The 26,707-nt window shown below is 40.1% G+C and overlaps 1 protein-coding gene across 8 annotated transcripts in view; it reads left to right on the top strand.

The window, feature by feature from the left end:
- The first annotated feature begins 3,852 nt into the window (after nucleotides 1-3,852).
- MEF2A (myocyte enhancer factor 2A) overlaps nucleotides 3,853-26,707 on the top strand; it is a 165,487-nt gene continuing 142,632 nt past the window's right edge. For 7 of the 8 annotated variants that reach the window (XM_086711421.1, XM_086711420.1, XM_086711417.1 and 4 more), the window contains exon 1: nucleotides 3,853-3,988. The gene's annotated coding sequence lies outside the window, so the exon portion shown is untranslated. The remainder of the gene's footprint in view (nucleotides 3,989-26,707) is intronic. The other variant, XM_086711419.1, reaches the window with a different exon arrangement.

Raw genomic sequence — 26,707 nt, 5'->3', positions numbered from 1 at the left:
GGGGATGGGAAGTGTGTGTGTGGGTGCTCAGGTAGCAGCGGCTGTGCCTCCTAACTGGCCATACTGCTTCTGGTCTTGCTCTCTCTCACCTACTCCCAACCATTGCCCTAAGTGATCCTTCTAAAATGCCAAATAGATCAAACTATTCCACCATTTCAAATTTGTATTTCCCATTGCTCTCAGAAGGAAATCCAAATGGGGGCACCTGGGTGGCTCAGTTGGTTAAGCGCCTGACTCTGGATTTTGGCTCAGGTCATGATTTCACAGTTCATTAGATCGAGCCCCATGTAGGGCTCTGTGCTGACAGTGTGGAGTCTGCTTGGAATTCTCTCTCTCTCGTTTTCTCTGGCCCTCCACCATGCTCTCTGTTTCTCTCAAAATAAATAATTAAAAAATTATATATATATATATATATATATATATATATATATATATATATATATATATATGAAATCTAAATGGCCTAGCCTGATATGTTAAGGCTCTGTACACTCTCACCCTTCCAGTCTTATCTCCTACCACTCCCCAGCACTTAATCCAGACTCCAGGCTTCAGGCACATTACACTAGCTGTGGTTTCTCTCTTGAGCCACACTCAAGGGTCCCTGCACAAAGCAGTCTTTGTGCCTAAAGGCTGCTCATAAATATTTAAGGAGCAATTCCTTCATTGCCTATTATGCACCAGGCACTGTGCTAGACATTTTGGATCAACAAAGAATGAATCACAGTTCTGGCCTTCAAGGAGCTCACTCTCCAAAGGGGAGGAGACAGACTTCTACATAAAGAAATACTTATGCTTCAACTAGGTGCTAGAAAATGATGCCTCAGTGGAGACTTGATGGAGATAAAGGGGGTTTACCATGCACACAGAAAGAAACAGCTTGGTGTATGCAGAGGAACTTCTTAGATTTCTGAATGGGGCTGGTGAGTGGTCTGGCAGGAAGAGGTGAGGCCAAGGCTGCCAGGTGGTCAGGGATCCCTGCCTCCAAGGGAGCCTGGCCTTTGTTCTTCAGATCAAGACACAACGAGAGGGCCTCATTGTCATCTTTCTGGACACTTTGGAGATTCACTATGGGACTGCCTCCTCTAAGGAGCCATCTTCTGTGCTTTCCTAGTGCCCTCAGAACCCCCTCTTGGTGGTTAGCAGGCTGAGTTTTAAGGTGTATGTCTCCCAGGGCCCGCCAGCCCCGTTGAGGGAAGTGTTGCTCTTCCTCACCTCCCTATCACAGTGCCTACTACAATGCTGCTAAGTCCTTTCAGTTCAGACATTCCTGGCCTCCAGAGTGCTTTAAGCAGGCCAGAAAGAGCTGGAGGACTCAAAGATGCTGCTCGTCATAAGCTCCCTCCAAGCCAATGACACATGTAAGTGTTCCACACATGGTCTATGCCAAGCTGAGTGCTGGAAGTTGCTGGAGACACTGAACTTCAGATATGTACTTTTGAGACCAGAACAGAAGCTGTGATGATTTCCTAAAACTGATTATTTTAATTACAAATAGTGATTATGTTTTGCGACTGTATTTTACTATAGCTGTGCTCTAGAATTTTTAAACTTACTCTTATTTCTCTCCATTTTCTTCCTCTGCTTTCCTTTCTTTTTATCATACCCTGAAATTCTCAGACAAGGGCTTTGACAAGCAGGAGGTGGGGAGAGAGGCACTCTCTTAGGTGATGTAAACATTTTTTTTTTTTTTTTCATTTCTACTTTGGCTGGAGCCATGACCAAGCTCTCTGGTTCTCTGGAGTGACCCACAGCATTTGAATGGGAAGGCAGGCAGTCTGAGCTAGTCTTCTGTGCCCTGGGATGGTCATGAGGTGGAGTAATGGAAGTCTGTTCTACATGGCCCCTTTTTTTCCAGGGTGAAGGGCAGGTGGGAATGACGGAGCTACTGATCACTGTCCCCTCCACCTCAGAGCCTAGGCTTTGAAGTAAAAGTATCAAACTCTTCTATTTTCGTGGAGCAAAGAAGTCAAATGCAGCTGCCTTTGCAGCTTCTGGCAGGTTAAAAAACATGCATTTGCACATGACTTGCTGATTTACACCAAATTTTAATGTGTTTCCAAAACTTCCCTATAGTCCTTGACTTACACCAAATTTTAATGTGTTTCCAAAACTTCCCTATAGTCCTTGCTGCTGGCTCTTCTGTAAAGTGATACTGTGGGGCTCTGAGCAGAACTCTGGATTTATTTTCCAGCGTCTGGTGTTTATGTGCCGCTTTTGTGTTGGGTTCTCCCCAGTACGTTGCCCTGTCCTTGAGAGAGGAAGCCTGCGAGCCTCCAGCTTCCTCTGTAACTTCCCAGTTCCTTTGCCCGTCCTCTGCGCATCTGCTTAGCCACCCCAGTCACTTTGTTTCAAAGTGCTGCGGTACTGAGTTTCTCTTTCAAATGAAAATAACCATTTGGCTCTGTGTTTATTGCATAGGCACCTCTGGGTGCAGAAATAGGCAGTGTGGCTGTAGAAACTCTCCAAAGGTTAGCAGGCTTCAAGATGCAGGGACCAACAATGGCTCGACAAAACCAATAACCCCACAAAACAGAAGGGCAGTCCCAAGCATATCTCCTTTGCACCTCTTTCAGAAAAGACAGTATGCAGAGTGGTTGGGAGTTCAAGTCCTCGGTGCCCTCTTAAGCCGTGACCTCAAAGGGTCACTTTAGCGCTCAGCTTCCCTTTCCTCTTCTGTAAAATGGGAATAGAAACTGAGTCTACTTCTTGGGGATGTTGTGAGGGATATATGAGCTATCAGATGCAAAACGTTCCGCGCAGTTTGGCGCTCAAGCAGTAGGCTACCGATGCCTATTAGTAATTGGCTATTACTAGGAGGTTGTGTCTCTCCCGGGACCGGGGGCGCTTGCCTCGCCAGCCTGAAAGGGGTCGCCCACTCCAGGCCCCTTCAAGTACTACTCCCTCGGGGCCTGGGCCCAGATCCCAGCCGCCACGGCGCGCCAGGGACCGAAGTCCCATTGTGCTTGCTCAGTGAGGGTGACAGGGGCGGCCGCCCAGACGCGAGCACAGGTGCGGCCCTGACCACAATGAGGGCGTGGGCGCGTGCGTGGCGAGCAGAGGTCTGCAGGGGGCCAGTGTGGCCGACCGCGGGGCGGGGTCGCGGGGGGGGGGGTAGGGAACGGGTGCTGGCGCGGCCCCAGGAGCTCGGCAGGAGGCGTCTGGGCCGTCCCGGAGGACCCTGCCTGGCACCGGACTCCGGGCGTCTGCCGAACTCGCGCCCCGGAGACCCGGCCCCGCCCCCGGAGCCCCGCCCCTCGGTGCCCCCGGTTGGCTGGAGCCGGCGGCCACGCGCGGCGATTTGCCACGCGCCGCGTCATTGAAGCCGCTCCTGGTCCCGGCCCCCGCGGGCTGGTCAAGGAGGCAGCGGCGGGGGGAGGCTGGGGCTGTAGGGCGCGACGCCGCCGGGCCGCCCCGCCCTGGGAGGCGCCTAGGCCCTCATCAAGTGACCAGTATCCCTTCCAGGAGAACACGGTTCTTCACAGGGAAGCGAGCTCCAGCCTGTAGCCCCGGCGCCAAACCGCCGTCATCTCCTTCCTGTGCCGGGTGATCCGTCTCCTCACCCACCCGGAAAAACATAGTCCGCCCCCCGCGTCCTTGTGGAGTAGCGCTTGCTTCCACGGACTCTCTTTGCCCGTACCCTCGTCTTTCCCATTCCGAGTACTCTAGGACCCACCGAGAGGATAAGTCAGCGCTGAAGAGAAACCTCAAGGGAAAAGAGAGAGACAGGGAGCCGAGGGGAAGGGAGGGAAAGGCGAGGCTGGCGGAGGGACACCGAGGACCGCGGCCGTAGTGCGCACGCGCGGCGGCAGGAACGAGTTCCGGTCTGGCCGGGGCCTGTCTCCTAAAAATAGCCCCGGTGTGGGGATCCGTGCGCGGATGTCCCGGCGAGTCCCGGGCTGAAGGAGGCGGCTCCGGGCGGCGCGGAGCGCTGGTGGCTGGCCCGGGCTGCAGCGTGTGCGCGCCCGTCAGCTGCGCCGGAGACACGGTGAGGGCCGCGGCGGCGGGGCTCCGTCCACCGGGCCGACGGTGCCGGAGGGGGCGGTGTCTCGGCGAGGGGGCCGGGTAGGGGCCGGGGGGCGCTGGGGCGGGGGGCGGCGCGGCCGAGGAGGGGCGCCCGCGGGGCTCCGGGGACAGCAGGGCAGGGCGGCGTCCGGCTGGCAGGGGGCCGGGGTCGCGGGCGCGCGGCGGCGGGGCGGGTGGGGTGCGGGGAGGCGGCGCGGGGTGGTCGCGCGGGGTCTGCGTGGAGGGGCGAGGCGCCCGCGGTGGTGGGGGCGGGGTGCCCCGAGGGCGGGCCCGGGGTCTGACCGCTGTCGCGCGGGCCGGCGGAGGGAGGCTCGGCCGCGCGGGTTCGGCGCGAGGAGCCTCCCCGTGCGCGCACGGGGCTGGGGGGCGGTGGTGGACGGCGCCTTCTTGAAAGTTGAGGGACTTCTCTGGGGGCCCGGAGTCTCTCCGGGGGGTTCCTCCCGAAGGCCCGTTTCCTCCTTCTTGCCCTCTGCGGCCCGGGTCTCCCCAGAGGGATTGACCCCTCGTGCCGAGGGCGCTCTGCGCTTTGGTCGGACTTGAAGAAGTTCCCCCACTTCTGCTTTGGGAGAAGGTTGGTCGAAGCGGGCGGAACACTGAGGTCCGAACTCTGGGCGCGTGTGTGCAGATGTCAGTGGCGGGGTCGGTATTTGGGGCGGCCCGGGCCGGGGGCACCTGCGGGGTGCGGACGCCCGCGGGTTCTGGGAGACGTAGCGGGGAAGGGGAGGCTACAGAGGGAACAGCGAGCTACCCCTGACATCCCGGTAGATCCCGGCTCCCAGGAAAGGTTTTATGTGGTAGAAACTTTGCCTTTTAGTTCGATATCCTCTGTCTTCGAACAGCGGGGATTAAGTCGGTAGGTGAGGTAGTGCAAACAAGTTTGGAAGAGGTGAGCATCTCTGAATTAGAAAAACAGATCTCCCCTCCCTCCCCGTGGAAGTGTGACTATAAAAACATTCTTCAGACCTGAAGTGTGGCTCCAGAGGTACGAAGCGAGCCCCCCCCCCCCCCCCCCCCCCCCCCCCCGCCGTCATGGTCCAGCAGGGAAACCGCGTGTAGACTGAAGAATTGCGGCAGCGTTGACCTGCATTTTAGTTGACAGTAAGATTGGTATTGCAATTAATGCGCTATTTGAAAGGCTTGCTGTGATGTGTTGACAATGGTGTAAGTATTTTTGAACAAATGCCTAAGATTTTTCAAGTTTTTTTTTTTTTTTTTTTTTTTTTTTTTTAGCACAGCTTGTTTCCCCTGTGTCTCGTATCATCTTTTACTATATGAAGAGAAGGTTCTCCAAAGCTGTAATTAGGTGTACATTACACAAGAGTACTTTCCCTTTAAGAATCCAGCTGTGTTGTTTTGGCAATTGCCAAGTGCTCCAGTTGTCAGTTTTAAAATCTGTTACCTTGGCAGTACTTGAACAGTCTGTGGAAAAGGTAAACAAAATAGCTTGAAAAAAAAATATTTTTTTGAAAACGCAAAAATGGCATCTATTTTAGTTTGAATTTAGAAAGTGAGGATTAAATAGCTGTGTTGTGCTGTTATGGCTTTTGTATGTACATTTTTGTTTTGGGGGGTTTTTTTGGGTATATTTTTCGAGGGTTCAGTCTTTACCAAATGGCAACTTTTGTTTTAGGAAAAAAGTCCACAAGGTGTTTAAATTAAAAGGGATGCCAATTTTAGTTAGGCTTTATACCAAACATAAGGAACACTTGTGTCCTATAAATTATTAAGATTAGTGTGTATAATGATACACTAATTGATTCTGGAATCACTTTTAATTCTCAGTGAGCACTGTAAAAAGTTGTGATAATGGTATTATAATTAAACTCTGAAGAGCTAAAGCTAGTGATTTAAATACTTTGTACAGACCTAGTTTTTAACAATAGTGTTGGAAGTGTTTCCAATAGAAACGTGTTCGTTAAAGCAGTCAGCAATTATGAGTAAAAATATTTTTCTAAACGTAATTATTTGCATATCTGTTTCATTTGATTCACATTTTGTTATATAAAAAACCATGGTTTTGTTCATATTGGAACAGAGGGGCTAAAATTATGTTTAACCCCATAAATTACTTCCTAGCAAAAGTTTAAATTCTTGAGGGAGGCAGTGAGAGGTGGGGGGGTGCCCAGTGGAAGGAAAATAGCTCATTGGGGCTCTGAAATAATAATTGTAATGTCACTGTGCTGAATTATGGTTTGAGAATAATCTCCTTCCAAATGCTTAAGAGTTTCTATGTTTCCTTAATGGGTATGTGTGACAAAGATTGTTTTTTGTAAATGCAACCGGAAATAGTCTTTTAAAGGTATTGAGTTGTTTTCTGGTGGTGATGTTTTATTTTTCAAAGCAATTGCATTATAGTTTTGTATAGGATGCAGTACAGGTTAATATTAATTTTATTAATGTGCAAGTAGTAGCAATATTTGGCTACCAAGAGAAATATCAGTATATTCTGAGGGTGGTTAAGTAATAATAAAAGTGTTTTCTATTAGAAAATAATTCTGAAGTTTGAAATACTTCAGAAGTCTTTTAATAGATTTATGTTCTGATTTAGGAGGAGGAAACTAAGCAATTTGTTTTTGAGCAGTAGCATGCCTTTCAGTCAGGTTTTGGAAGGCCACCTTTTTTTTTTTTTTTTCTTCACTCTCTTCACTGCTTGTAAGTCTGGCAAGAGGAGTTCAGTCTGACATACAATGTTGATGGTCTTGAATTTTCTCTGGGCATTTTCAGTTTCATGTATTTTGTCTTGTAATTAGATCGTACTTTTTTTTTTTTTTTTTTTTGAAGAGGTGCTCATGGTGCATATGAATGCTACAAAGTCTAGCTGAAGTTTTCTTTTAGCAGTGATGGAGCACTGAAAATACTGCTTTGTGGGTTGAAAATGATCATTGCTCTTTTCTAGATGAGAGAGAAAATCTGTGTACATTCTTAGTAAATTGGGAAGTGAGTGCTTAGATAACCTCCTGCAAAATCAATCTAGTTAGATAACCTCCTGCAAAAGAACACTTTAACACGTCCTGCTGTGTTTGCAAGTCCTCATAAAGGAAGGCTGCTAGACTTTGTCATCACATCTTGGTTCAGATCCCAACTCCGCCACTTACTCATAAGGTGTCACTTATGAGATGTCTTCTGTAAAGTGGGAGGGAGTTATACTACCTGCCCCATGGAATTGTTAGCATTAAATGAAATAATGGGAGTGAGAGTTCTTAGCACACTACCTGAGGCTTAATGTACAAAAGTGCATATCGCCTGATGTCCTTCATCCCTTCCTCTGTACATCCCTTCCTCTCCATACATTTTCCCTTATTTCCTATGAAGACTGTAAAAGTGCTGTATCCGATGCCTCCGTCTGTGACCAAGAGGACTTCATATAATGTGTAAATGCTGGAGATTGCTCATTTACTTTTGGAACATGAAAATCCCAGCATTTTTTAAAATATTTTTTTTTTAATGTTTGTTTTTCAGAGAGAGAGAGATAGAGTATAAGCAGGGGAGGGGCAGAGAGAGAGGGAGACACAGAATCTGGAGTAGGCACCAGGCTTTGAGCTGTCAGCACGGAGCCCAACACGGGGCTTGAACCGTGAGATCATGACCTGCGCTGAAGTTGGACACTTAACCGACTGAGCCCCCCAGGAACCCCCCAAATCCCAGAATTTTAAATTTATTGTCAGATTATATATAAAATGTTTAGTTGGCCAGTCTACATTAGGTTTTTGGTTTGCAATCGTTGATTGTAACCTCCATAATCTCTAAATATTAAAAAAAATTAGAATTCAATGTAAGTATATTCCCTACTCTTCACTGAAACATGTTTTTTGTGAATTATCCGTGCGAGTTGTCTTCAAGATACAGTATTTAACATTTGAAATTAGAAAAATATTTTTATTTCCTACCTGGAATAGGTATATTTTTAAAAATAGCCTTTCTTTAGTGGTATCTGTAAGTTTTTATATTTCATTTTACCTGCTCTGTGGAACTAAATGATTTAATCTGTGTATGCTTTATCAGTGTAATCTTTAATAAATGGACCTGTGTCCAGTGTGTTTTTAATTAAGAGTATAAACTCATTTATTATCTCTTGTATAGCATATGTGTTGCCATATATTTAATAAATACTGTATTTTTGTTTGGATGTTTATTTACTGATTTTAGTAATATTTGTATTTATTGAGTTTAATTGATATTTACTAAACTAAATATTTAATATTGAATTGTCTTAGTCACTTGAAATCATAAACTGATGAGTTAAAAAAAATTAGCTGGTTTGTGAGGTGGAATATCAACTGTTTGAACATTAGTATATGACAGCAGGTAATTTACTTTATTGGTTTCCTAAGTGATGATGCTGAAAGCCAGAGGAGTTATTAACATGGGTGAAAAACACACTAGTTGATCAGATTTTTAATAAATATCAATGAAGGCACATCTTGTTTTGAATCAGTGCTAATTTTATTTTCTTCCTTATACAAAAATGTAAACTTTATGAACTTAAAAAATAATTCAACCATCAGTAAAGTTACATGTTTTGGGAAATATTTTGGTATTGGAGCGCAAATTTATACTGCATGAGCTGGACCTTTTTACCAGGTTATTTTTGTTACAAGCACCATGCATATGCAGGTTGACTTGGATTAGTTTGAGGTATGATTTGTGACTCTTGTAACAAAGGGATACTCTTCATGTAACCTGGTAAAATAACTTGTAACTCTTGGTTTAGTAAAACTCTGGTGCTCTTGCTTACAAGTCTCACCTCTTATTCCCTAGCCATTCGCATTTTACATAGAGACGGGGACTATATTTCTAAAATTTACATCTAAATGTCATTCTTTTAAGGAAAACTTTGAAGGCATATAAAATCAGTAGAGAGGCAGTAATTTAAGGGATAAGATTGAAGACTGCCTAAGTTAGAATACCCAACTCTAGCACCTTGTGTTCTTTGGCAGTTTCTCAACCTTCTTGAGGCTCAGTGTATAAAATAGTGATTGTAATATTACCTACTTCATAGGGTTGTTGAGAGGATTAAATGAGATGTTTATTATAAAGCCTTTAGCACAATGCTGGGTACCTACATTTTTTTTTTTCCTCCTACTGTTACTGTCACTGTTGCTGTTACTTCTGTTGTTGGCATTAATTCATCATGGTTCACTTTTTAATGATTCTAGTCTCTCCAAACTCATCATCAGCCACTACCCTTCAGTTTCTGTGACCCAGTTAAGGCCAGCTGTTTGCTCTTCCCTGAAAATGCCATATATTTTCATGCCGATGACTCCCACTTTTATTTTTTTACCCCAGAATTTTCCCGAGCCTGATCTCCACTTGGAAATCTAGTTGGAATCTCAAACATAATATTAACCATATGACTGAAATATAGTTATTTATTCCTCTCCCCCAACCTTCCTCCTTCTTACCCCAGACTCTGATGTCTTTACTGGCCCTTACCCATCTCAGTGAATGGCAGTACTCATGTCAAGAACTTAAAAGATATGCCAGGATTCTTTTCTTTTCTCTCAAATCCAGTCCATCCATACATTCTCTTGTACCTTAAGAATTTATCTTGCGCCAGTCTGCCATTCTAGTCTTCACACTGCCCCCTCTTTATTTCAAGGCATTATTATCTCTTGTATGAATTGCTGCAGTAGCTTCCTAACTGGGCTTGTTTCTTCTCTTGCTCCTCAGACGTTGGTTCTTCACATAGCAGCTGTAGGGATCATTTTAATATCCTAAATCATGTCATTACTCTGCTTAAAATCTTCCGGTGACTTCCCATTCCTCTTCAAATAAAGTCTGTATTTCTTTCCATGGCCTGAATGGCCCTGAATAATCTTTCTCCTTCTCATTGTTCTTCCCCTGTTTTATTGTGTGCCAGCCACACAGTCCTCTTATTGTTCTTTAAACCTTATATGTCCTTTCCTGTTTTAGGGTCTTTTGCACTTTTTGCACTACTTGCTTGAAATGCTCTTCAGAAGGCTGCATGGCCAAACCCTTTGGAATATGGCCCAAGTCTCACTTTGTCACCCAGCACACCCTTTTTAATGTTGCACTCTGATAGTTACTCTTTTGTGCATCTCACTTACTTCAAGACACTGTAATTTGTACATGTTTTGTTATTCCTTATTTGTCCATTATCTGAATGTAAACTCCTTAAAGGCAGAGGCCTTGTCTGTCTTCTTGATAACAGTCTCCACAGGCGTTAGCACACTGTAGGACACTCGGAAGACAGAAAAATTTGAATTAATGCTTATGTATCTTTGTGCATGTTTTTGCTGGAGATTGGAATGCTCTTACCTTTAAGTTGTGGCTCAGGCGTCAGGTATGGTACCAATTTTAGTCTCTAGACAAAATTTGTCTCCCTTGCTCTTGATACAGACACAATTTGAAGAGTAATTCCATTTTTAGATTTAAAGGATTATAATTGACGTCATTTTCTTCTGCTGTGCTGAGTTCTTGTGTCAGGGACTATTTTGTTCTTTGTGTATGCTCAGGACCTACCAGTCTATCATGGTACATAGTGAATGTTCAGTAAATGGTGAATGGAAGTTGTCTTAATCAACTAAAATGACTGACCACAAACCAGTGTACCCACATCAGACTTTCAAAATTATAAAGGTACTTCTCACTACAAAGTACTGCCTTACGTATTTTCTATACATATTAACATGTTGTCGTCATCGTTTTGGGTCAGGACAGGAATCCCAGAGCTGTTGAGCACAAGTGGCATTTCCTGAGATTCCGTGTGCCTTCTTTCTGGACAGCGAGTAGCCATCTTGTCTGAGGGCTCTATTTCCAGTTTCAAATGTGTAACCTAGTAAAAACGGTGTTAGAAATTACAATTAGTTACTGGTTGTTCCTTACTAACATTCTCTCTCTCCATCTTATCCAGCAGATTCCATGTTATTTCAGAAAAGCTAAGGAGATGTGCAAGTTAACATGGTATATGTGAAATACAATACTATTTCTGCTGTATTGCTAAAGAAGATTTATCAAAGAGCTTTTGTGGCCAATATCAGGAACTTAACCACCATTTGTAATAGTGAAAATCATTCCACATTATACACAGCTGATTTATAAATGGGCTTTTTAAAACATTTGGGGACTGCTTTAGTAAAATGTTTATCTTAATACTGAAAATTTTTTTCATAACAGTATTAAACTTAATTTGACATGGATTATGAAAGGAAAAGGAGAGAAGAATCTGGGAGTTAAGATTTTGTTTTTCACAAATGACTTTCGTCAAAGTAAAGTTTCAGCATTGGCAGGTTTTTTAACAAAACATTTTGTCTTAAAAAATTTACAGAAAAGTTTCAGGAATAGTACAGTGAACTGTCATATACTGGTCACCTAGAGACACTAATTGTTACTGTTTAGCACAATTGCTTTATCATTTTTTATATTTGCAGAGTGGCCCTGAAGTCTGGAAATAGATATTACTGTTTTATTTATAGCTTTAAGCTCCTTGATTACATCTTCTGGAGTATGCTCTAGATGTAAGTTTATTCAGTTAAAATCAGAGGCAAATCATTTGAGGCAAAACCTTACAGATGTGTCTAGGGGATAGATGGAATCTTGCATTAATGCATTGTGTACCTTTCTAACAAGGAAAACATATTAATATTATACAACGTCATTGAACATTAACATGTAATAGCAAGAATCCATTCTGTTGATCTCTTTTTCCTTCTTCCTCCTTTTCTCCCTGTTTCCCTTTTTCTTCCTCTTCCTCTTATAATTTTATTATTGAATCATTTGAGAATATGTTGCATACATCATGGTCCTTTATCCTTAAATTCTTCAGTTGATATCTCCTAAGAACTAAGACATGTTCTTATATAACATGTAAGAATAGTATGATGGATTCAAGAAACTTAATATTGATACTGTAATTTAGTCTATAGTTTATGTTGAAATTTTTTCAGTTGTGCCAATAATACATTTTAATAGCATTTTTTCTAAATAGTCTTTCAACCTTTTTCTCTTTTTCCTGAAATTAATAGTTTTGAAGAGTACAGGCCCTTTGTTTAGTAGGATGTCATCAGTTTGGGTTTGTCATATTGCTTCTTTGTTAGATTCAAGTTACGCATTTTTGGCAGCAATACAAAATAAGTGATGATATACCCTCAGTGCATCACATCAGGAGGCAATATGATGTCAAACTGATGGTGATGTTTACTTGGATCACTTAGTTAAGGTTTGCCTGCCAGATTTCTCTATATAAAAGTTATCATTGTCCTCATTGTTGTTATTGAATAATCTGTGGGGAGGCACTTTCAGACTGTGTAAATGCTCTGTCCTCCCCAAAACGTTCACATAATTCATTGCTGATTCCTTTCTGAGTCTGTTATTACTCATTGGTTCCAAAATGGTGTTTGTCTAGCTATTCGTCTGCATTTATTAGTTGGCAATCTGTTGTAAAGAAGAGCTTTTCCTTCTCATTTGCTTACTTAATATCAATATAAATTCATAGTTTTTTTTTTTATTAAGTAGATTATACTCTGTTACTATCAGTATTTTGGTATTCCAGATTAACTCAGGTTTGGTCAGTGGGAAATCCTGCAGCCTCCTCATTTTGACACGTTTCTATCATGTTTGGAGTAGTGTCTTACTTTTGGGACATTAAGATATTCCAGGCTCTTCATCTGCTTTTTCTGCTCATGTCCTAGAATCAGCCATTTCTTCAAGGAGTTCTGTTTTCTCTTCTTGTAAGACTGTTTAGAAACCAGGAACTGGGCAGTTGTTGGTATGCTCCTTTATACTGGAGTTTCACTGTTTCAGAGCCCTGTCAGCTGACCAACCTAAGAAATTTTGAGTTTATGCTGATTTCTCAGACAGTAGATTATCATTTCTCTTTACATTCCTGAAACTCCTTAGAAGAAAAGTCTATTCCTTTGAAAGTGTTAATAATTTAAGTGATTGTTTGCTTTTACTTTATTTTTTTTAATGTTTGTTTATTTTTGAGAGAGACAGTGTGAGTGGGGGAGGGGCAGAAGGAGAGGGGACACAGAATCCTAAGCAGGTTCCAGATTCTGAACTGTCAGCACAGAACCCGATGTGGTGCTTGAACCCACGAACTACTAGATCATGACCTGAGCCAAAGAAGTCGGATGCTCAAGTGACTGAACCACCCATGTGCCCCTGCCTAGTTTTTCTGTTCAACTTTATAATGGTTGGTTCTTGTTTTCCAAAACATATTGTACGCTTCTTGGGAGTTAGGAATGCTGTTTTATATCTTTTTGTATATTCCGTGATTGTGTTCCACAGTGCCTTGAACATGGTTGATAACCCATGTGTTGCTTATGGTACATAATTACAGTAACGACTATTATCTTTATTACTCTTATACTGTGATTAAATATTGTTATGTTTGTTATAACATTCTAGGTAATTTTGTGGAAACTTTGAAGTGAATTTGTTCTGTTTTTGATAACATTGTTATCCTAGAAGAAATGAAAAACTTGAAAGTTTTTCAACTTTAAAAGCTTAAAAACTGGGGCACCTGGGTAGCTCAGTTGGTTAAGTGGCCGACTTTGGTCAGGTCATGATCTCATGGTTTGGGAGTTCGAGCCTCGTGTTGGGCTCTGTGCTGACAGCTTGGAGCCTGGAGCCTGCTTTCGGATTCTGTGTCTCCCTCTCTCTGACCCTCCCCCGTTCATGCTCTGTCTCTCTCTGTCTCAAAAATAAATAAAACGTTAAAAAAAAAATTAAAGAAAAAGTTTTGTTTAAAAATAAAGGCTTGAAAACTTAATTCCTGAGATTAAAGTATGTAATTAAAAGAACATCAAAATACCTCGTCTTGGTATTGCTGTTTAATAGTGTTTTGTTCATTAGCAAGTAATAACCTTTCTGGGCATCTCTTTAATTATAAAATGAGATGATATCTAGATCCTTTTAAACTCTGAGTTACCTACTTTATGCTTAATTAGCATTGAATTGTTTATGAAAGTAAAATTAAGTGCCACAGAGTATAGTGGAAAGAATATTGTGTGCCTGGACCATGAGTCATTGGGTTATAATTTTTTGTAAGCATACTGTTACTTTAGCAATTTATTTCACAGTTTGGTCTTTATTACCTTATTCGTTCAGTCCATTGGTCTAGGTGAATGAGGAATACAGTGAACAGGCTTGGCTTTCATAGATGGCAGTATGGACATATGGTTTTATAATTCATTTTGCTATTCACTTGATGTGTACCATGCAGAGTGCTATAGGAGCATATAGAAGGGGTGATCAACCCAGTTTCAGGGAGGCCAGGAAAATTTTTACCAGAGGAAGTGACACTTCGATTTAGTTTGAAGCCTCAAGAGCATTTAGCCTTATAAAGAGGGTGGGTAGTTTGACCAGAGCTGTGTTAAGGATGAGAGATACACTTAAGAGAGTTTGGATTGCTTGGAGAAACTCAGTACAGTATGGATGGATCAGGCAGTATAAGAGAGGGCAGACACTGTAGGAGTAGTGAAAGATGAAGCTGAAGACATAAGTAGGGGCCAGATTATGAAGAGCCCTTAAGCTGTGTTAAGGAATTTGAACTTTAAGGGAAAATTAGAATATCTTAAGCCTGGGAGGAAATTAAAAAGATAATGCTGCACTGGGTGTGATATGTAAGTGATGAATTACTAAATTCCTCTCCTGAAACCAATACTACACTATATGTTAACTAACTTGAATTTAAATAGAATCTTGGAAGAAAAAAAAAAGATAATACTGATTGCACTGTGGAGAATTCTTCAGAGAGTTAAAAGTGGTAGGCAGGAAGAATAATTAGGAGGGTGTTACAGCAAATTAGTTAAGAGGTAAGGTGGCTTGGACTGTGGTATAGGATGCAGATGGAAGAAATAAGTGGATTTGAGAGAGATATAGGGGGGTAGAATAATGGAAGTTTTCAGTGATGGAGGGCATGTGGAAGGTGAAAGAGAAAGAGGAGTTGAGAGTGATGACTAGGTTTATGGCTTGGGCAATTGAGGGAATGAGTGGGTAGTTTACTGATACAGGAAGCACAGGAAGAAGAGCAGGCTTGAGGGGACTATGATGAGTTTACTTGTGAGAGAGTGCCTGGAGGATGAAGAGGTGTAGTCAGAGGTGGAAGACTTCCTGGTAATGACAAGACCTCGGGATTTGGCCATGGAATGGGTGTTTGAAGAGGAGTGGAAGTGAAGGTGGGACATGATCGGGAAAGTGTGTGTGTGTGTGTGTGTGTGTGTGTGTGTGTGTGTGAGTATGTATAGCCAAGGACAGGTCTGTGTCCTAAGGCAGAGTACCCTATTTTAGATGATCTTAAGGTTTTCATTGTTTGGTTTGGAAAACAGAAATGAAAAATTTCAGATAAGGTCTTAGTAAGATTGTCCTATTAAACACAAGAGCAAAAAAAAAACAAAAAAAAACCAAAAAAAACACACAACCAAAAAAACCCACAACAGTGAAACATTTTTTCCTAAACAGAGTGGGAAACTATTGCCCCAGCTAGCTAAAAGTGTGAATGCTTCTCAGTAGTGGCTAAAAATTATGAAACCTATCAGGTATACGAAAATCAGAGTGAATAATGTAGCGTGAATGTAATGTAAGAATGTAAGAATTTTTATGAATCCCATTGCCCTTTTTCTTCTGCAGAGGTAATCATTACCTTAAATAGGATTTACCTTTTTCATTCATTTTTTAAAAATTTTATCTTTTTAATTTAAATCCAAATTAGCATATAGTGCAAAAATGATTTTGAGAGTCGATTCCTTAATGCCCCTTACCCGTTTAGCCCATCCCCCTATCCCCCAACCCCTCCAGCAACCCTGTTCTCCATATTCAAGAGTCTCATGTTTTGTCCCTCTCCCTGCTTTTATATTATTTTTGCTTCCTTTCCCTTAATGTTCCTCTGTTCTGTGTCTTAAAGTCCTCATATGAGTGAAGTCATATGATATTTGTCTTTCTCTAATTTCACTTAGCATAATACTCTCTAGTTCCATCCACGTAGTTGCAAATGACAAGATTTCATTCTTTTTGATTGCCGAGTAATACTCCATTGTATGTATATACCACATCTTCTTTATCCATTTATCCATTGATGGACATTTGGGCTCTTTCCATACTTTGGCTTTTGTGGATAGTGCTGCTATAAACATTGGGATGCATGTGTCCCTTCGAAACAGCATACCTGTATCCCTTGGATAAATACCTAGTAGCGCAATTGCTGGGTCATAGGGTAGTTCTATTTTTAGTTTTTTGAGGAAGCTCCATACTGTTTTCCAGAGTGGCTGCACCAGCTTGCATTGCCACCGACAATGCAAAAGAGATCCTCTTTCTCCATATCTTCGCCAACATCTGTTGTTGCCTGAGTTGTTAATGTTAGCTATTCTGACAGGTGTGAGGTGGTATCTCATTGTGGTTTTGATTTGTATTTCCCTAATGATGAGTGATGTTGAGCATGTGTTTTTATGTGTCGATTGGCCATCTGGGTGTCTTCTTTGGAGAAGTGTCTATTCACGTCTTTTGCCCATTCCTTCCCTGGATTATTTGCTTTTTGGGTGTTGAGTTTGATAAGTTCTTTATAGATTTTGGATACTAACCCTTTATCTGATATGTTGTTGGCAAATATCTTCTCCCATGCTGTTGGTTGCCTTTTAGTTTTGCCGATTGTTTCCTTCACTGTGCAGGATGAGGTCCTGCATTTTGGTGAGGTCCCAATAGTTCATCTTTGCTTTTGTTTCCCTTGCCTCCAGAGATGTGTTGAGTAAGAAGTTGCTGTGGCCAAGATCAAAGAGGTTTTGCCTGCTTTCTCCTCGAGGATTTTGATGGCTTCTTGTCTTACATTTAGGTCTTTCATCCATTTTGAGTTTATTTTTATGTATGGTGTAAGAAGGTGGTCCAGGTTCATTCTTCTGCATGTCGCTGTCCAGTTTTCCCAGCACCACTTGCTGAAGAGAGTGTCTTTATTCCATTGGATATTCTTTCTTGCTTTGTCAAAGATTAGTTGGCCGTACGTTTGTGGGTCCATTTCTGGGTTCTCTATTCTGTTCCATTGATCTGAGTGTCTGTTTTTGTTCCATTCATTCCTTTCATTACATTCATTCATTTTTAAGAGCATATATCCATTTATATTGCTAAAAATATATAGTGTTTTTCATGTTTTAAAACTTTATAAAATGATATTGAATTTGCATATCCTTCTGCAGTTTATGTCTCAACAAATAATCCATTGCAATCACGTTCTTTCAGTATAATGAATTGGATATTAACATTGGAACAAAATGATATGTCATTGATGAATTATACTTTGAATTGCCATGGGAATTATCATAATTTACTTAGTAAGATTTTGTAAAAACTAATCATTTTGTGGGTATTTCTTTTTTTATATTTTACTAAAAAGATACAGTGTGGAATAATGTTGGAGATAGAGAAGAGTTGAAAAAATAGTATGACTGTTGCCCTAATGTTGGGCCACTATGGTATAATAATCAAAACCATAAAATTAATATACTGTTTGCTAAACTAAATATCTTATGTGAACTTCATCAGTTTTTTACCTAATGACCTTTTTTTTGGTCCTAGGATCCAACCCGGGATCCCACATTGCATTTATTTTTTATATAGTCTCTTCAAATCTGTGATAATTCATTCCTTTCTCATTCTTCTACCCAGATGCTTCCTGAGGAGTACTGGTCATTATCTTGTAGAATGTCGTCCAATTTGGGTTTCTCTGCTTTCTTAAAATTAATTTGAATTTTGCATTTTTGGCAATAAAACCACTGAAGTAATGGTAGCATATCAAAGAGGTACATTTTATATCAGGAGTACATGATGTCAATATCTGATGTTAATCTTGATTACATAAAGTGGTTTCTGCTGGTTTCTCCATTGTAAAGTCACAGTTTTCCTCTTTGAAAATGATAAATATCATGGGGGAGATACTTTGAGAGTATATTAATTTTCTGTTTCTTGTTTTTAGCACTCATGGGTGCAACTTAACCTGCAACAATTAGAGGATTTTCCCCCACTATCTAATAGTAGATTGTGCCTGTGAAACCTTCTAAAAAGGTGAAATGGTGTAAAGAAGCCATTACCATTAATTTATATGGAAAAATTTTTGAGATTTTTGTTTAAAAAAATAACCTCTTTTAGGCTTTTCTGATACCTTAGAACACATCATGTTAATGGATGTGCAGAATGAATAGAGATAAAGCACAGATGTGCACAAACAAAATTCAAAACTATGGCAGCTTGAGATTAGAGATGCTGAGTGTAGTTACCAGAAAAAGGAGCTTGGTGGTGCTGCTCAGGGTATGTGCTGCCTCTGTAATGACTCATTGCAAAATAAATGCTGAATACTGTTTTTTGCCTTTTTTCTTTGTTTTTTCTATCTCTATTCATTCTTTGTCTTTTGCCTTTTTTCTTAAAAGAAAAAAACTCTTTCCATATTTCTCTCAGGTAGAAAATAGGTGCTGTTGTGGGTCTTTCTAAAGTGAAGTGGCTTAATGTAAATTTTCAAAAAGCTGGGGTGGGGGGATACCTGTATTATTGTAATAGTTACCTAATGGCAATTTTGTTTTGTTTTGTTTTTGTTGTTGTTGGTTTTGTTTGGTTTCTTATTTATCAAATAGAATTCTTCTTAATGAAGAGATGTCACTTCTCTATTCGGTTACTTATTTTATATCATTATAGACTCAAAGGTATTTTATATTGTAGATTATAATTTGATGCTATCATTTTATTTCTCAGATTGTCCAACTTTGGCCATTGAGAGCTCCTCCTGTTTGACTCTTGTGTCTTTTTGACATACTTTCATCTTTTTTTTAAAAGAACTTCCCTACTTTCTGGTGCTGCAAGAAACTCCAGGCTCATTTATGTTTTACCTATCCCAACCCTGGAATTACTCTCTTTTCCAAAGAGCCCTGACTCCTTTTATTGGAGGATGACATTTAGAATCCAAGATCTGGATGCTGGGTGTGCTCATTGCTTTTGGGGTGTCATTGTCTGTGCCTGCCTTCTCAGCAGAGCTAAGAAAATAGATGTGTGTATATTAACCCACACATACACATCACATTCAGTTCTACTATAACACAGTATATGTGTTCCTAAAAAATCACCATGCTATGCAAAGTCATGCAGTAAAAACCATGGATGGAGTTCATGGGATCAGTGGAGTTAGCGGAATAATACTCAAAAACTGTCAGTGACACACAGTAAGGAGGGACCTAATACATTTAGAACAATAGCTTAGTTTTAGACATGTTGAATAGTTAAGCAATACTTGGTAATACGGCATTTCACTATGAAAAGGACATGAAGTTTTCTTATATGAGTGTTAGTATGGCTTGTGAGTGATTGTGAAGCAGTTGGTGGATAGACAGTTATTTGAAATCAGATGAGAAAATAACAGCAAATGTGGATGGATGTGGCTTATAAATCTTGTGGTAGACTGTGGTAGCTCATGTTCATTTGAGTTGTTCTTTCTTGGATGCCTTGCAATTTATTCTGCATTTCTAATTTTAGTTTCTCCATTTCTTTTTTGAATTCATTCACCTTTTAAAATTCTCTTTCTGTTTTATCCACTTTTTTTTTTTTTTTTTAGTTTTTGAATTGCTGATTCAAAGTAGTTTTCATATCCTTAAATGTTTGTCTGGATGTCTTTGATTTGGAGTATTGACTTACCTTTTTTTCTTGCTTTGAGTTTGTTTTTGGCAGTGGGTTTTCCTCAGTTGGTAAGTGTCAAATTCAGTTTCCTGATTTTTCTGGATTTCACTTTTCTTTTGTTCATTTTTATGGTATTGGGGTGTTTTACAGTATTCCTAGTTTAATGGTGCCCTCTTCTGTCAGTATAGAACAGTCCTATTCAGTTGATTTTTGTTTTAATGGTTGGAGAAGGGTTGTGAGACTTCCAGTTTTATAATGCTCTTTGATTATGCAAGACCTTAAATTTTATCCTTTTTCTGTTTCCTATTACCGTCCAATTGCCAAAGAACTCTCTTCCTTTCCTTTTGCCTGTTTTCTCCCCCAGAAGCTATGTGTTTCAAAGTTGTGTCCCTTTATGTGGCAGCCAGTGCCTTAAATGGCACCTGTTCCTTTAAATCACCAGAACTTTGCACTTTCTTACCTGTAGTCTGTGTTCTGATCTGCCCAGACACTTTTCCAGTATATCCAGGTTTAGGAAAGGTTTCATACTTTCAGTTTTCATGCAAATGACCCTGAGGCTCCTTTGCTTGCCTCCTTGCCACCAAGCCTCTGTGTTCAAGTAGGGGTGGAGTGACAGCCTAAGAGATTAAGTGCTAGGATTTGGGGGATTTTTCTGTTTTCATTCACAGTTGTTCTGCAGTATCAGCAGTCTTTGTCTTCAGGCTGTGCTGAAAACATGGTTTTGTATAGAACTTCTTTTTCCCTTCTTGCTTTTTTTCATATGGTTTAGAGGGAATATTTTTAGAGTTACTTAGGTATACCATCACGGTTGTCCTCACTGAAGTCTCTACTTTTGGGGGAGGAAAGAGCAGAAATCTTGAATTATGCTGCCAGTGCTACAAAGCCTTTAGTTAGAAAGAGACCTAGGCATTCAGCTTCCACTGGTGAGCTAAAGACTCTAGAAAATACCTTGTAAGAGAAATAAACTAATCAAATTTAAATACTCTTACTTCATTCTATTAGCATGCAAATGCAGTTTCTGGTATTACAGGAGTCTTAAGTGCTTTTCTCTGTAAAGCAAAGTTATTAACTCAAAAAGATTTTTTTATAGAATGTATATTGGAAATGCCTTGGTTTTATTATAACATGAATGAGTTGTAGGCCTATATTTAGCCAAGGGCTTCTTGGTACTTCTTTATTCTAATAGCAAGCCAGTATGTGAACTTTTGGGAGAAGGTAACTTTTAAACTTGGGAATTGATCTGATAGGTGTTAACTTCTTTGAAAATTAAACTACATGTATCTCTTTTCGTTCTTTTTCTACTCTCTTGGTTTTCTCTGTTTTATGATCTTGACAATTGTCTTTTGATTACAGTAAATGGTAGGTGTGGGGTTATTCCTTGCTTACGTACTCATTATTATGTTTAATAAGATAGCACTAAGTCTATTTACTCTAGCTAAGTTTACTGAGTTTTTTGTCTTTTATGCTATTTATCTGTCTTGTTAACATGAGAAATTAAAGTTGGAATTAGGTTGGTTCTAGAATTCAGTTTAAAATATTTGTTACCTTAAAACATTCCTTTTCCTAGAATTAACAAATTTTTTTGTCAGTATTTCATGTTGTTGGAGTAGACATGGACTTGTTTGAACTAGTCACTGTACATTTTTAAAAAATAAAAGTACCAACCAGGATTGAAAGGTGTATTGACTTTAAGCGTCAGATATCTTACATATATATTAAAATCTTTTGTTATTAATGATACATCTTTGGAATTCTCGACCTGGCTTTCTAATGGTGTTTAAAAGCCAATCAGTACCTATGCCTAGTTGTCTTTGGATCCTCATTTATAAGCTTTCATTTGTTTTTCCATAGTTTCTACAAATCTTAAATAATGACTTGTCATGCACTTTGTACATTTTCTTTTTATTGCCTTCCCCTTTTTCTTTTGACTGGTAAATATGGTAGCCCCAAAGCAATGTCCATGGCTCTGATCCTTCACTCCCTCTTTTGGACTATCCCTTATCTGTTATCAGTGCTTTAACTGTTGTTTTTATATTATTGGTTCTGAAATAAAAACACCTATGAGATATAGCTGTTTGCTTCTAGGAGATAATGGCTTAGGTAGGGTAAAATTCCCACTAATTGCTGTGCTGTGCTAATTACCAAGTGATGTGTAAATCTTAGACTCAGTGAATGAATTAGGGAGTTCAGGGAAGAAAAGTTCAGAAGTGATGGGGGGGCTGCTTCATGGAAGAATTGATATTTGAGTTGAATGTCAAGTTTAATTGTCAGAGATATGGAAGATACTCCACATAGAGCAAACAATTGGAGCAAAGGAACTAAGACAGGAAAGTTAGAGGTATGTATCAGACTTAGTTTGGCTTTTCAGAAGAAAAGTAAGGCTTTTCAGAAGTGAAGTGTGGCGGGGGTGCCTGGATGGTTCAGTCTGTTGGGCATCTGACTTTGGCTCAGGTCATGATCTCATGGTTTGTGACTTCGAGCCCCACGTTGGGCTCTGTGCTAACAGCTTGGAGCCTGGAGCCTGCTTTGGATTCTGTGTCTCCCCATCTCTCGGCCCCTCCCATGCTCATGCTCTTTGTGTCTGTCAAAAATAAATAAACATTAAAAAAAAAAAAAGGGAAGTAAAGTAGGAAAGAGGGCTTGAGGCCAGATTGGAGACCATCTTGAATATTGAGCAGTTTGGACTTTGCTTTTTATAGTTAAGGAAGAGCTGTTGAGAGTTTTTAAGCATGGAAGTAACCAGTGCCTTCTGTAATATGCCCATACAGGATAATGATGCTAATGTGTGTGTCTTTTTTCTTTATTACTAAAGCTTAGTTCCTTAAAGAATTCTCCCCAGCAACACTTTTTTAAAAAGCACAATGCTAGGCTCATTCTTTAATTTGATTGTTTGAAGGGAATTGGTGGGGATACATACCTTTCAGGTAGAAGGCATAGGTAAAGCTGTCTTTTCTTGTTTTCCTGTGTATCTTCTGCATCCCACTTCTTAGTCTCCTTTCCAAGGCTCTGCTCTCCATAAAAAAACAGGTTCTTTCCAATTAAAAAGTTTTTTCTTTTGAAATCCAATAGTACTTTGTATCTGTCTTACTGTAGTTACCGTGTTTGATCTTATACTAAGGGCAGTAAACCCATACATGCTGCATTGAAGATTTTTATGGTGGTGTGTTAGTTCCTGCATTCTTTTCTTGTAGGTTCTTGGTAAATGTAAATGAATCTTTAAAAATTTTTTTGTTACATTTATTTATTTTTGAGAGACAGAGAGAGACCGAGCACAAGTGGGGGAGGGGCAGAGAGAGAAGGAGACACAGAATCCGAAGCAGGCTCCAGGCTCCTAGCTGACAGCACAGAGCCTGACATGGGGCTTGAACCCACAAGCCGCGAGATCATGACCTGAGCCGAAGTCAGACGCTCAACCAACTGAGCCACCCAGGCGCCCCGTAAATGAATCTTTAAATTCCTGTCTTTCAAATGACCCTTTGTAAAGTGTAAAACCTAGGATCTGGATTGAACTAGGCTTTTAAAACAACGCCTTTAAGACATCTCTACTCCTTCTGGTCCAGATCAGTAGTTCTTAACGTTTTTTTTCTGCTGTGAGATGAAATTTTGACACGTGTAACCATGGATCTACTTAGCAGAGAAGTAAAGTATTATAGTAGTTTATAATTGCCACAATTATTCTAGGTTATGTTGTAGATAATGTGCAGTTCTTAGGGCAGTAGTTATAACTTTTCCCAGTTCTCTTTCACTTAAGAAGGGGTATCAGAATCAGGCACTTTAGAGGTATCAAATAACTTTCAAGAGAAATCACAAGTTATGGTATCCATCTTTCATGGTAACTTTAAGACCTTTTTCTTTCCCTTTTTGTTGTTTGCAATGGAAACTTTATATATTTGAAATACAATTCACATACAGTGTTATATTAGCTCTAGTATACAATAGGTGTTCAGCAGTTCTATACATTACTCAGTGTTCAGCACGATAGGTGTAGTTACCATCTTGTCACCAAGATGGTTATTACCATCTTATTGATATATCTTATTACCTATGCTGTATTTTTCATCTCTGTGACTTACTTATTTTGTAACTAGAAGCTTGTATCTCATAATCCCTTTTATAGGTTTGGCCCTTTTCTTCTGGATTTCTTCATTTCCATTTGTTCAGGTGTTTTTGTTGTTTGTTTTAAATAGGGAGAATCCTATTTTATTTATTTATTTTTTTAAATTTTTTTTTTCAACGTTTTTTATTTTTATTTTTGGGACAGAGAGAGACAGAGCATGAACGGGGGAGGGGCAGAGAGAGAGGGAGACACAGAATCGGAAACAGGCTCCAGGCTCCGAGCCATCAGCCCAGAGCCTGACGCGGGGCTCGAACTCACGGACCGCGAGATCGTGACCTGGCTGAAGTCAGACGCTTAACCGACTGCGCCACCCAGGCGCCCCGGGAGAATCCTATTTTAATATGGGTTAGATTGGTAGTCTGGATTTTACACCTGGATTCCATTTCATTTCTATAAACTTTAGAATTTGTGTCGCTAAAAAGACCTTTCTAAGGCCTCTTCCAGTTCAAAACTTCAGGAAGTTGCAGAATATCATGAACACAGTGTCCAAGCTTTTCTAGATTCTGGCCAACATCTATATTAATATGGACATCTATTTGACTTTACTGGTTTACCAGACTGTTTAACCAAACTGGTATTTATGTGGCTATTATTTTAACTACTTAGTGTCACATTTTACAGTATGCTGATCTTTAAACTTTTTTTGTTACTGTTGTTTTGGTGTGTGGACAAAATGTGCTTCTTGTTATTGAAATGTGGGTAGTTGAGGACTGTTGGTTCTCAACTGGGAGAAGGAATACTGAGAGTATTAGCCATTAAGGTAAGGTTAAGGGGTAGAACAAATGGATCTTCAGCATTTGAGAGGTCACATCCTTCACTTGAAGAATGACAGTATTATCAGATATGTAATAAATATTAAATATTGTGAAAACTGTCAGTAATCTTGCTGATTATAGATTGAGGGGGTTGGTAAATTATTTGGGAGAATAAAATAGGTCGTAGTAAATTACTTAAAGTGCCTAATTTATACCTGTGGCATAACAACAGGTATGTCTATCACTGTCGGGGGGGGGGGGGTTGTTACTGTAATGAAGTGAGATTATAGAAAAGAAAATCTGAAGACACTCTAAATATGTAAAGGGGAGCCTGGGTGGCTCAGTTAAGCGTCCGACTCTTGATTTTGGCTCAGGTTATGATCTCATGGTTTATGAGTTCAAGCCCCGTGTCGAGCTCTGTGATGAACATGGATTCTTTCTTTCTCCCTCTCTCTCTGCCCCTCCACGTCTCCCTTCCCCCATCCCTCTCTCTCTCTCAAAATAAATAAACTTAAAAAAAAATGAACACATATATTCACACAGAAACTTGTGTACTAGTGTTCATAGTATTATAATAGGTAAAAAGTGGAAACAACTCAAATGTCCATTAATTGATGAATGAATAAATGTTGTATTTCCATACAATAGAATATTATTTGGCAGTAAAAAGGAATTAAGTATGGATACATGGTACAAAGTGGATGGATCTTGAAAATATTGTTGAGCAAACTAAGCCACAAAAGACCATATGTTGTATGGTTTAATTTATGTGAAATGTACAAAATAGGCAAATCTATGCAGACAAAAGTAAATGCTGCAGGTATAGGTGGAGATAAGGAATGGGGAGTGACTGCTAATGAGTACTATATTTCTTCTGGCATGTTGAAAATGTTCTGGAACTAGATAGTGGTAGTGGTTGCACATACCTTGGAATATAAAAAAACATTCAAGTGTGTTCTTTAAGTGGGTGAATTAATATGGTATGTTAATTATTTCTTAATGAAGTTATTTTCTTTTGTATTTTTGTAAAACAGAAGCTGTGTGAAGAGGTATTTTGGTCCCCATGGGTAGTTTGGAGGATAATAGATTAGATGAAGGTGGAAGGTCAAGGAGGAAAATGGGCATTTCTTGGCATTAGTATACTATTGCATGATGACACAATACTATCTTCTTTGTCCACTAAGAATGCAATAGGTTGTGTTTTAGTGGACTGTATATGAACCCAGCTTTTTAACCTTACTTAGCATTGAGGTGGGAATTGTGCATTATCCTAGTTGAGAGGATAGTCTGGCCTTTCTCTTATCTTTGCATTTTTTGTCATATTAAATTCAAGTGCTTGCCTGTTTTCAAGGTAGTGCGTAATTGTGTTCTGCCCATCTGTCCACCCTACACTCTGCTTTGCTCTTTTTGTTGATACCTACTCATGTTTGTGTCATCTTTCCTTAGATCCTCTAATTGGAATAGTCCCTGGTTTCCTGCTTAGAATCACTTTCTTAAATGCTTCCTTCTGTGAAGTTTTATTGACTTAAAGATTTTTCTTGTGACTTAGTATCTATTTGTTCATAAATCTGTTTTTTTAGGGCCTAAGTAATTTTTTCCCCAGTTCTAGTATCAGATATTAAATGATACCAGTGTCTGGCTCCTTCCCCCCCCCCATAATGTTTTTGCAATTCATCCATGTTTGTGTGTATGAGTAGTTTGAGTAGTTTGTTTTTAGAGTTGCCTAGCATTTCATTATATGTCTAGACCAGTTTCTCCATTCATCTTGCTTGGACACTCCAAGTTTGGAGCTATAATGAATAAAGCTACTCTTGCATTTGAGTACAAGCCTTTGTGTAGACATATGTTTCCATTTTTCTTGGATAAATACCAAAGAATGAAATTTCTGGGTCACATGATAAGTGTATGTTTTACCTTATAAGAAACTGTGAAACTCTTTTCCAAAGTAATACGATTTTACAGTTCACCAGCAATGAGAGTTGCAGTTTCTCCATATCTTCAACACTTTGCATTGTCAGCTTTTTCTTTTTTTTTAATTTTTTTTAATGTTTATTTCTGAGACAGAGACAGAGCATGAGTGGGGGAGGGGCAGAGAGAGAGGGAGACACAGAATCATAAGCAGGCTCCAGGCTCCAAGCTGTCAGCACAGAGCCCGACATGGGGCTCAGACTCACAGACTGTAAGATCATGACCTGAGCCAAAG

Source organism: Puma concolor, chromosome B3 (genome assembly GCF_028749965.1).
Source record: "Puma concolor isolate L17-30 chromosome B3, mPumCon1.1.hap2, whole genome shotgun sequence".
NCBI classification, from domain to species: domain Eukaryota; kingdom Metazoa; phylum Chordata; class Mammalia; order Carnivora; family Felidae; genus Puma; species Puma concolor.
The sequence above is the reverse complement of the archived record's forward strand: the minus strand, read 5'-3'. Positions and strand labels throughout refer to the sequence as shown.